Source organism: Dipteris shenzhenensis, chromosome 21, assembly GCF_047967505.1.
Source record: "Dipteris shenzhenensis isolate YYH24624 ecotype China chromosome 21, Dip_SZ_1.0, whole genome shotgun sequence".
Classification (NCBI taxonomy): Eukaryota; Viridiplantae; Streptophyta; class Polypodiopsida; order Gleicheniales; family Dipteridaceae; genus Dipteris; species Dipteris shenzhenensis.
This window is the reverse complement of record NC_141616.1, coordinates 34,878,216-34,890,951: the sequence shown is the minus strand read 5'-3', so window position 1 is coordinate 34,890,951 and position 12,736 is coordinate 34,878,216. Positions and strand designations below refer to the sequence as shown.

General features: G+C 43.3%; 1 protein-coding gene across 1 annotated transcript in view; it reads left to right on the top strand.

The window, feature by feature from the left end:
* LOC147888780 (putative serine protease EDA2) overlaps positions 1-12,736 on the top strand; it is a 196,184-nt gene that overhangs the window by 119,320 nt on the left and 64,128 nt on the right. The window lies entirely within an intron of this gene.

Sequence of the window (12,736 nt, the reverse complement as noted above, 5' to 3'; positions counted from 1 at the left end):
GAAAGCTCCAGTGAGACCTCGTAGCAAGCCAACCGTGCTCTCCAACGAGCTCCAACGGAAATGACGATGGAATCACCAAAGTCTGTCAAAATCTTCCAAAGATTCCATCACTCCAACTTTCGACACGTGAGGCATCTATCCTCACACCCAAGGTCACCCAACCTTATCACCAAGTGTTGTCAATTTGTTGACACATGGCAGATAGGATTTAATCTCGGGTTGGTCAACCTAGTTAACCAGATAAGGTTGGCCCCTAACTGTGGCTAAACAATTGTGGTTAAGTCAAGTGGACCACGGTTAAATCAGTTGGTTAGATTTGTGCCACGTGGTACCCTTATCTCCAAGTGCCACATCACCATTACCATGTCATCATCGGCTGCCACGTAAGCAGGCCATGTCATCCTGCCACATCACCACCGATTGCCACATCAGTTGCCATGTCATTCTACCACATCATCCAACCACATCATCAGGCCACATCATCATTGACTGCCACATCATCAGCCACATCACTTGTGCCATGTCATCAAGGACATGTCATCAGCAACATCAGCAGTGCCACATCAGCAGTGCCACCTCAGCACTGACCTCCGCAGACACAGTCCCTTGCCAGGCACACTGTGCACACTCTTGCCACCTCAGCACAGAGCTTCACAGGCACACCTCTTGCTAGGCACAGTGCCACATCATCACTGCATGTGACTCACAGTGACTCATCATCATTGAGCACCATTTGCACTCCTTTTGCCCCTCCACCTAGATCAAGTCGTATCTCTTTATCCAGGAAGAATTTGAGGGCGCTCCAAAAAGAAAAGTCGCTCGTTTTTTTGTGCTCTACGCACTCGTCACATCACGCACACATTTAGGTGCAAGTTACACTCACATTTGGGCCTCGCCGACAAAACCACTTCCTTCACGCACATTTTCCTCTACATCGACGCATCTGACCCAGCACTTAAAAAGAATAAAAGAAAAGGAATTATTTGTTGTTCTTTCATTAATCGACGGTTGGTTTAGATCTAGATTAGAGTAGACTAGATCGCCATAGAGGGGACACTTTGAATTTCCCCAAGTTGCCAATCTAAGCCATGCTCGAAATTCTCGACTAGTACCTACTCGGAGTCAGTCCATACACTCATATTGCATTACCTGAAACCTTACGTTCATCAGTTCAGTGAGCAGACTTCAGAGTTCAGAGGCATTGCAGATTGATTCAATGGGTAGATAGCATTTGATTTCACACACACATGCCACCATTGTAAAGCCTATTCGACTATCTCATGGCATCATGCACATCATTTTTAGCCTTGTAAAGCCTCTTGGCTATTCCCAGCATCATTGCCACAAGCCTTGTAACATAGATCAAATTTTATATATTGCAGTTTTATCTTCACCGACGGTATAGAGATTTCACTTGGCATCTTTAGTGTATTTGCAGTTGATTCATACAAAGATCTTCACGACACTTTTGAGTACATTTCTTGCACCATGTCGACTAGCAACCTCAATCTAGAGGCATCTGTTAAGTTAGACAACTCCAATTATGGTACATGGAAATACCGAATGGAGACCATTCTTGTGCTTTAGGACAAATGGGAGTATGTCGATGGGTCTACACCTAGACCATTGGCCGATCCAGTCACCAGTAGCTCTACTCCATCTGTTGTCACAGCACCAGCAACGGAATCTACATCGAGATCTACATCTACACAAACAGTTTCTGCACCAGTAGCAGATCCTGCCATTGCCCGAGCTCAAGCAGAATGGGATAAAAAAGACAAGTATGCTTATCACCTGATCAAGCAGAATGTGCAAGATGTCATACTAGGATAACTCAACACAGTCAAGACATCAAAAGAAGCAAGGGATATGTTTGCTGCTCTCTACGAGTCCAAGAACACATCCAGCATTCTCACCCTGAGAAACCAGATCAACCAGAGTTTCCGCAACAGCAGTGAAATTGGTTATGCTTATGTACTCCGCATTAAAGACTACAACAATCAACTTGTAGCAGCAAGAGAGACTATGAACCCTGCAGAAATGGTTCAAGTAATCATGAATGGACTAGGAGAGGGATATGAGAATCTAGTCCCCAGAGTATTGCCATCCAACAGTAAATTCCGACACTGGAAGAACTTCAGTCAGTCCTACTTGGTAAAGAACTCAAGACTCAGGCCATTCAAGCACATAAAGGTCATTCTAATGATCAGGCATTCACAGCTTCAGATAGAAGCAGAGGCAAAGGCAGAAACAGAGGTAGATCATATCAGAAAAGTGGTCATCATCAACAAAATCAAAGTCAGAATCAGCATCAGCATCAACATCATCCTCAGCAACATCAAAATCAGCAAAGAGGAAATCATTCCAATCGAGGAAGATTTCAAGGTTGAGGGAATGCATCCACCAATGTGTCAAACATTCAGTGCAACTACTGTCACAAGTTTGGACACTATGAAAGAGATTGCCGCAAGAAGCAGTACGACCAAGGCGGTCAATTCAACAATAATCGAGGGAATTCTCGAGGAAGAGGAAATCATCGTGGTGGACATTCTAGTCACATCATTTTGCAAATGAACATGGAAATATGTTTCTTGCAAGTGAGGAATTGCATCAGACTGATCCAATGCACCTAGACACTGATTTCAATCCCAAAGAGGATTACAGTTATCAAGTCGACCAAGTGGAACAGGATCCTTGGTACATTGACAGCGGTACATCATCTCATATGACAAATTGTCAAGAATGGTTCACAGAGATGAAACCATTAGAAGGTCAGAAGAATGTCATCTACATAGCAGACAATACACCGTAAGGGACAGGTGTTATCCCTATGAACAATTTTACTGGTACAAAAGGATTAGTCAAAGATGTGCTCTATGTTTCGAAGCTTAGCAAGAACCTTTTGTCAGTAGGTCAAATGACAGAACACAATTACAAAGTCATCTTCGACGGTGATGAATGCACTATCAGAGACAAATCTAAAAGATGTCAGCTAGTCGCAAAAGGTGTCAAGGAAGGACGCTTATATAGAATGCTAGCTACAGCACCATATAAGCATGCCATGTTAGCTCAAATGCAACATATGCCACTATCTACAAAATGGCACAAGAGATACGGTCATGTCAATTTCAAGTACTTGTTAGATCTAAGGAATCAGAATATGGCAATTGGGATTCCGAAGCTACAGTTTCTTGAAAAGGTTTGTGAAGCATGCTACTTCGGCAAACAAAAGAAAACCAACTTTGTCAGAAGTACCTCTCGTGCATGAGGTATTCTTGATTTGATTCATACATATGTATGGGGTTATGCCCAGACCCGCAGCATCAATGGTTCACTTTACTACTTGACCTTCATCGACGACTACAGTAGATATTGTTGGGTCTACTTTCTGAAAGAGAAATCTGAAGTGTTTTCCAGATTTCAAGAATTCAAAGCCATGGTAGAAAACCAAATAGCTAGAAGATCAAGGTCATGAGCTCACACAGAGGAGGTGAATACATGTCTTTAGCATTCGTGAACTTTTGCAAAAATCACGGCATTCGAAGACAATTCACATGTGTAGATACTCCTCAGCAAAATGCAAGAGCTGAAAGGAAGAATGGGACTTTAGCAGACAGTGCTAGAGTAATGCTTAGTGAAAAGCATCTTCTGAATCAGTATTGGACAGAAGCAATAGCTACAGCTAACTATTTGCTTAATTGGCTTCGTATCGAACCAATACAAGGTATGACTCCTTATGAAGCATTCACTGGACACAAGCCATGGCATCTCCACATATTTGGTTGCATAGCATATGCCCACATACATGATGATCATCGCAGGAAATCAGATGCGAAGTCACGCAAATGCATCATGGTTGGCTACAGTGAAGAAAGCAAAGCATACAAATTGTATGATCCCATCAACCGCAAAGTCATTATCTCTAGAGATGTAATCTTTGATGAGGAATCAGAATGGAAAACCTCACCTACACAGGAGATAGAAGCATCGACTTCACAATCATCTACAGAACAGGTTGATGAAGAAGAGCAAGAATTGCCAGCAACACCCCAAGCAGCACCATAGCAGCTCAGACAGTCTACTAGGGAAAGCAAACCACCAACTAGATTGACATATGCTCAAAAAGGCAAAGCAATTCAGGTGGAAACCACCAACTATGCTCTTATGACTACCATCATGGCTACAGAAGAGCCAGTGTACTTCGAAGATGCAGCAGACAAGCCAGAATGGCAAACTACTATGAATGAAGAAATGGATGCTTTGCATAAAAATAACACTTGGGAATTATGCGACCTTTCCTTAGGGGGGTCACTATGTATAAACCCTCTATACCACGTGCATTCAAGGCCTATTTCTAAAATCCCTTATCTGTAAAATTTTCATTAATAAAATGTACCCCTTTTCTATACAAATCTGTAAATTTTTCCCAAAACTATTTTAAATAGTCCCTTATGTATATTTATTTTTGTAAATTTTAGAAATAAAAAATATCCTTCTGTTGAACTCACGTGATAGGGTTACATATGATGAGTGACCCCCCCGAGGACCTTTCACCAAGAAAGAAGGCCATAGCCAACAAATGGGTATACAAAGTGAAGTACAATCCAGATGGCAGTATTCAGAGATACAAAGCTAGACTAGTTGCAAAAGGATTTGCACAACAATATGGTCAAGACTATGATGAGACTTATGCTCCAGTAGCAAAGATGGATTCCATATGGTTCTTGATATCACTAGCGACACTTAGCAAATGGAATGTGTATCAGCTCGATGTCAAGAATGCATTTCTCAATGGTTATCTAGATAAGGAATTCTACATGCAACAACCAGCAGGTTATGTTGAACCAGGAAAGGAGAACAAGGTTTTCCATCTCAAGAAAAGTCTCTACGGCTTAAAGCAAGCACCCAAAAGTTGGTACAGTAGAATTGACAAGTATTTTTCTGATCTAGGATACATGAAATCCAATGCAGATCATACTCTCTACTACAAAGTTCAAGGGGAAAACATTACTATTGCACTTTTGTACGTAGATGATCTGATTGTGACAGGAAGCAAGGATAGCTTCATCAGAAAATTAAAACAAGACTTATCTGCAAAGTTCGACATGAAAGATCTTGGACTTATGCACTATTGTCTTGGAATTGAGTTCTGGAGAGATTCAGATAGCACATTTATGAGTCAGCTCAAGTATGTTGACAGTCTCCTAAAGAAGTTTCATATGGCAGATTGCAAGATTGCAACCACTCCCATGGAACAGAGTTTGAAACTTACTAAAGATTCAGAAAAGCCTACAGTCAATGACAGATACTACAAGCAACTCATCAGATCTCTTATATATCTAACAATCACACGGCTAGATATTTGTTATGCAATAAGCTCACTAGCACAGTTTATGGCAAATCCAAAACAGTCTCATTGGAATGCAGCCAAAAGAGTCTTGAGATACATCAGAGTAACAAGACAGTTTGGGATAGAATAAAGAGGAAGTCATCCACGGTTGCATGGATACTGTGACAGTGACTATGCCGGAGATCATGAGACCAGGAGATCGACACAGGGATATGCATTTTTCCTTGGTCAAGGTGCTATATCATGGTTGTCAAACAAACAGCCAACTATTTCTTTGTCTTCGACTAAAGCATAATATAGAGCACTCACTACAGGTGCATGTGAGGCTATATGGCTCAGAAGACTATTGTCAGAAACAGATTACTTTGATGAGTCAAAGCCAACAACAATATACTGTGATAATCAATCGGCTCAAGCATTGGCCAAAAATCTAGTATATCACTCCAGGACAAAGCACATTGATGTCAGAGAGCACTTCATCAGAGAAAGAGTGTTACTTGGTGACATCACACACTACAGCATTGTGATAGCAAAGAAAATGTTGCAGACATCTTTACCAAACCACTCGGTAAAGAGCTATTTGAGAAACACCGACTAGCTCTTGGTTTGACACAGAGTAAGGACATTCCCATTAAAGGGGTGTGATGAATGTAATGCTCAGTCCTTCTTCGATTTCCCAAAATCATCGTCTTGAGGGAAGGCCTACTTCATGATGTTGATCTTGAGGGAAGGTGTTGAGAGTTCATTCTCAACATCATGTGATCATGTGTGCATAGCACCATCACGTGATCATATGTGCATAGCACTAACCTTATAGAGTGCTATAAAGGAAAGGGTTAGATCCCCTAACCCTAACCCTAGAAGGGTTTGTATATATTATATTTTTTCAACTAAATCTAGGGTACAGTTAGTCATTTGTAGTGTGCTCTCTAGCTGTGCCCTCTCTCCTCATCTCCACTCTTCTCCTCTCCCCTCTTCATCACCGTCGAAGATGACTTTGTAGTTGTGTTCCGTCATTTGACCTACTGACAAAAGGTTCTTGCTGAGCTTCGGAACATAGAGCACATCTTTGACTAATCCTTTTGTACCAGTGAAATTGTTCATAGGGATAACCCCTGTCCCTTGAACCGGATTCGGTGTATTGTCTGCTATGTAGATGACATTCTTTTGTCCTTCTAATGGCTTCATTTCTGTGAACCATTCCTGATGATTTGTCATATGAGATAATGCACCGCTATCGATGTACCAAGGATCCTGTTCCACTTGGTCGACTTGATAATTGAAATCCTCTTTATGATTGAAATCGATGTCTAGGTGCATTGTATCAGTCTGATGCAATTCCTCACTTGCAAGAAACATATTTCCATGTTCATTTGCAAAATGACTGTGACTAGAATATCCACCACGATGATTTCCTCTTTCTCGGGAATTCCCTCGATTACTGCTGGATTGACCGCCTTGGTCATACTGCTTCTTGCGGCAATCTCTTTCATAGTGTCCAAACTTGTGACAATAGTTGCATTGAATGTTTGACACATTGGTGGATGCATTCCCTCGTCCTTGGAATCTTCCTCGGTTGGAATGATTTCCTCTTTGCTGATTTTGGTGTTGCTGAGGATGATGCTGATGCTGATGCTGATTTTGACTTTGTTGATGATGACCACTTTTCTGATATGATCTACCTCTGTTTTCTGCCTTTGCCTCTGCTTCTATCTGAAGCTGTGAATGCCTGATCATTAGAATGACCTTTACGTGCTTGAATGGCCTGAGTCCTGAGTTCTTCACCAAGTAGAACTGACTGAAGTTCTTCCAGTGTTGGAATTTGCCGTTGGATGGCAATACTCTGGACTAGATTCTCATATCCTTCTCCTAGTCCATTCAAGATTACTTGAACCATTTCTGCGGGATTCATAGTCTCTCCTCCTGCTGCAAGTTGATTGTTGTAGTCTTTGATGCGGAGTACATAAGCATGACCGGTTTCACTGCTGTTGCGGAAACTCTGGTTGATCTGGTTTCTCAGGGTGAGAATCCTAGATGTGTTCTTGGACTCGTAGAGAGCTGCGAACATATCCCATGCTTCTTTTGATGTCTTGACTGTGTTGAGCTGTCCTAGCATGACATCTTGCACATTCTGCTTGATCAGGTGATAGGCATACTTGTCTTTCTTATCCCATTCTGCTTGAGCTCGGGCAGTGGCAGGATCTGCTACTGGTGTGGAAACTGTTTGTGTAGATGTAGATCCCGATGTAGATCCCGTTGCTGGTGCTGTGACAGCAGATGGAGTAGAGCTATTGGTGGCTGGATCAGCCAATGGTCTAGGTATGGATCCATCGCATTTGTCCTGAAGCACAAGAATGGTCTCCATTCGGTATTTCCATGTACCGTAATTGGAGTTGTCTAACTTAGCAGATGCCTCCAGATTGAGGTTGCTAGTCGACATGGTGCAAACAATGTACTCAAAAGTGTCCTGAAAAACTCTGTATGAATCAACTGCAAATACATTGAAGATGCCAAGTGAAATCTCTGTACCGTCGGTGAAGATAGAACTGCAGTATATAAGATCTGATCTGTATTACAAGGCTTGTGGCAATGATGCCGGGAATAGCCAAGAGGCTTTACAAGGCTGAAAAATGATGTGCACGATGCCGTGAGATAGCCAAATAGGCTTTACAATGGTGGCATGTGTGTGTGAAATCAAGTGCTATCTGCCCACTGAATCAATCTGCAATGCCTCTGAACTCTGAAGTCTGCTCACTGAATTAATGAACGTAAGGTTTCAGGTAATGTAATGATGTGAAATCGGATGTGAGCGTATGGACTGACTCCGAGTAGGTACTAGTCGGGAATTTCGGGCATGGCTTAGATTGGCAACTTGGGGAATTCAAAGCGTCCCCTCTATGGCGATCTAGTCTACTCTGATCTAGATCTAAACCAACCGTCGATCGATGAAAGAGCAGCAAATAATTCCTTTTCTTTTGTTCTTTTTAAGTGCTGGGTCAGATGCGTCGATGTAGAGGCAAATGTGCGTGAAGGAAGTGGTTTTGTCGGTGAGGCTCAAATGTGAGTGTAACTTGCGCCGAAATGTGCGTGTGATGTAACGAGCGCGTACAGCACGAAAAATCGAGCGACTTTCTTTTTTGGAGCACCCTCAAATTCTTCCTGGATCAAGAGATATGACTTGATCTAAGTGGAGGGGCAAAAGGAGTGCAAATGGTGCTCAATGATGATGTGTCACTGTGAGTCACATGCAATGATGATGTGGCACTGTGCTTAGCAAGAGGTGTGCCAGTGAAGCTCTGTGCTGAGGTGGTAGGAGTGTGCACATGCAGTGTGTGCACAGTGTGCCTGGCAAGAGACTGTGCCTGCAGGGGTCAGTGCTGACTGGACTGCTGAGGTGGCAGTGCTGAGGTGGCACAGATGATGTCAGCAGGGTGACGTGGCAATGCTGACATGGCACTGATGACATGGCACAGGTGACATGGCACTGATGATGTGGCCTGATGATGTGGCCTAGTGATGTGGCATAGATGATGTGGCAGTCGGTGATGATGTGGACTGCTTACGTGGCCGATGACGTGGTGCGAATGACGTGGCACTGTGGATAAGGTTGCCACGTGTCAGATTCATGAGGCGCTTATCTCCCACGTGGTAGATAAGATAACGTGGCAGTTGTGGCTAAGGCTATCTGCCACGTGTCGACCAATGGCTTCATCGGAATCTAAAAGATTCCGAGGGAATCTAAGAAGATTTTGTCTGCCTATGGATTTCCATCACAGCAATTCGTTGGAGTCTTGCGTCAGAGCCTTAGAGGCTTCGGAGATGGCAGTTGTGGCGGTCGTGCTGCTGGGGAGCTGATTGAAAGAGCCGCGTAGGTGCTGGCTTTATGGAGAGGTGCTGGAGGCGAGCTCGCAGGAGGGGTAGCCGTAATGCTCACTGGAGCTAAGGCACCGTGAGAGTTGGCTGTGGGCGCAGTTGGAGATCGTTGGAGAGGCATAGCCAGCAGCTTGATTGTTCAGAGTCGGATGCTTCTGGAGAAGTTTGCAACCCTGCAGCCTGCCATCCTTCCTACAGACGACAGTCATGAGGCTCAGCCGCTTATAGATGAAGTAGTTCGTGTGCTACTGGAGTCTGTGGAGCAGCCCGAGGATGGAGCTACTGATGCAAGACTATGGCATCATTGTCTTGTAGAAGGCTGCAGTTGGAGCATTGAGTTGGAGCATTGACGAGAGCTGCTGGAAGAGCTAGTGCTGGGGCTGCAGCCGTTGGAGACTCTGTGTAAGGCGATCGCTGAAGGGCTTGGTTGACGACTGATTGAAGGTCGGCTGGCAGAGCTGAGCCGTTTGGAGGCATAGGAGCTCAAAGCTAGGCTGTTGGAGACTAGTCCATAGCGTGGTAGAACAGGGCACTGGAGTCTTGGATGTGCCTTGGCGCTGTGCTAGCCTTCGATTGATTCCTTTGGCTGAAGTCGCTGCAGTCCGCTATGGCTTGAGAGTCGTTGAAGCATGCACCTTAGTGTGTGAGCGGACGATGAATGTAGGAGGGTGCTGTTGGACGGCGACGGCTAGTGATGCTGGCCTTATATGTTGGCTTAGTTGTGGGTGCGCCGTGAGCTCCATGAGCTCAAAGTAGCGTTAGTTGGAGCTGTTGTAGAAGGAGCTTTTGATAGGGACGGCCATCAAAGGAGACTTGTTGGAGAGGCTTAGCTTTGGAATCAACCTTTCTTTCTCTTTCTCACAGATCTCTCAAAACCTCTCTCTCAAAGACTAAGATCTAGATATCTCTCTCTCTCATAAACAAGAAATACTCTCTTTCTCAAGAATGAAATCTCTCAAGAACTCAAAGAAAGAATAATGGACGGAAATTTCCTCTCAATGGACAGAAATTTCTTCTTAACATGGATGGAATTCTCTCTACGGAAGTGAAGGGAAGGAACTCACGATCACTCGAGAACTCTCAGACTCTTAATCACTCTCACTCTCTCAAGAAGGATGGCGCCTCAGCAGAAGGCAGAACCAAGCTCTGATACCATGACAAAATATGAAGAGGGGAGAGGAGAAGAGTGGAGATGAGGAGAGAGGGCACAGCTAGAGAGCACACCACAAATGACTAACTGTACATTAGAATTAGTTGAAAAAATAGAATATATACAAACCCTTTTAGGGTTAGGGTTAGGGGATCTAACCCTTTCCTTTATAGCACTCTATAAGGTTGGTGCTATGCACATATGATCACGTGATGGTGCTATGCACACATGATCACATGATGTTGAGCGTGAACTCTCAACACCATCCCTTTGATGTAGCCATAGCAATGACTGCTCTGACGGTTGCCATCCTTGCAACCGGACTGAATGTTTCTTCATAATCAATGCTTGTGCATACCCCTTGACAAATAATCTTGCCTTCTATCTGTTCACAGAACCATCTGCATTGTGCTTCACCCTATAAACCCACTTGCATCCAATTTCATTCTTGTCTTTAGGCAAAGGAACCAATTCCCATGCAGCAATTGCTTCCAAGGCATCCATTTCTTCATCCATGGCTTTCTCCCATTTTTCTTTTCCCATGACTGGCTCAAAAGAAGTGGGTTCTGGTTCATGTATCACTTTGACCATATAAGCATAGTGAATGGCTGTAAATCCATCATATTTCAGCCTATCCATAGGATACCTAGCTCTAGTAGACCTGTGCAAAATAGGCTCACTACCAGGTGCTCTCAAAACATCCCTTGTCTTCCTTACTCCAGGTGTAACAATAGAAGGAATACCCAACTCATCATCAAGGCTATGTTCAGGCTATGTTCTGAGCCATTGGATTCACCATCCACATAGGAGTGACCTGCATTCACATCAACCATGATCTGATCTACTTTCCCTTTTCCTTTTTGTGATACTTGCATACCACTATCTGCATTGCTTTGAGGAGATCCTCCTGATCTCAATCTGCTTGTCCATGGTGAAATACGTGAACCATTGCTAGAGGACACTTCAGGTCCACTAATATTTTGTGATTGCTGCTGTGAATTCTGTGCAGCATTACCATTTTGTGCATCTACATCAGCAATCACATTTACTGGTTTATACCAGCTGCTCATCTCATCAAAAACAACATCTCTGCTCACTGTAAACTTACGAATAGAAGGGTTATAGCATCTATACCCTTTTTGCTGTAGAGAATAACCAATAAAGATGCACTTCTCAGCTTTTGTATCCAACTTGGATCTCAACTCATTTGGCACATGAACATAGGCAATGCAACCAAAAAGCTTTGAAATGAGAAATATCTGGTTTCCTACCAGTGTACCTCTCCTCTAGCGTCATGCCATGTATTGCTGTAGTGGGAGTCCTATTCATTATGTAGACTGCTGTAGCAACTGCTTCAGCCCAATAATAATCTAGCTCTTCTTTTTCATTGAGCATGGCACAAGATACCTCTCCAATATGCATGTTTTTCCTTTTTGCAAGCCCATTTCTACAACCCTGAACTTAGGCAATCCTGCAACAATATTTAAGGCCTGCATTAATTTAAGTTGCTGTACATTAACATGACCAATGCGTTTATGCTGGATATCAATATCTGCAACTACACCGGTCCCATGTGCAAACATTGTTGCACTCAATTCAGGCATGTCCGCATCCAACGTAAACATCTTGCCCTTCTTCTTCCCTTTTGCTATCAAGCGACCTTTATTTTTCATATCCTCAACAAAGCATCCATGAGGATTAAATCTGACCTGTAAGCCCTGCTCAACCATTTGACCAACAGAAACTAGGTTCTTGGTGATATTTGGGACATGAAATACATTAGACAAGTATTTCTTTTTTCCTTCCTACATAGACAAAGGAATTTTACCAATCTGCACAATAGGATGTGCAGTATCATCACTAGTCTCCACAAATCCTGGTCTTTCCATTTTCCTTGCATCCTGCATCCATTTTGCATGACCTATCATGTGGTTTGACACTTCTGAGTCAACATACCACACATCATTGCTTTCTTCTGCACTTGTCACAGAATTGGTCATGTGCTGCACCATAAATAGATGCTCATTTTTGTCATCACCCTGTCTACTAGGATGCATAATTGCCTTATTGCAATTTTGCAATCATGATGTCATTCTACTTTTTATAGCAGTTTTTAACCATATGACCCATTTTACCATAGTAGTAGCATTCAACATTGTTGTTTGCATTTTGGCCTCTCTGCCATCCACCATGACCTCTTTGGCTCCCCTTGCCTCTAGAGTTACCACGTCCTCCTCCATAGGACTGGTTTTCTTGAATTTGCTACATATTCTAATTTCGGCCACGGCCTCCAAATCGGCCTGCTCTACTAGCTCTACCTCTACCTCTTCCAGCATTTGAGTAGAAGACAGCTTCTTTTGAAG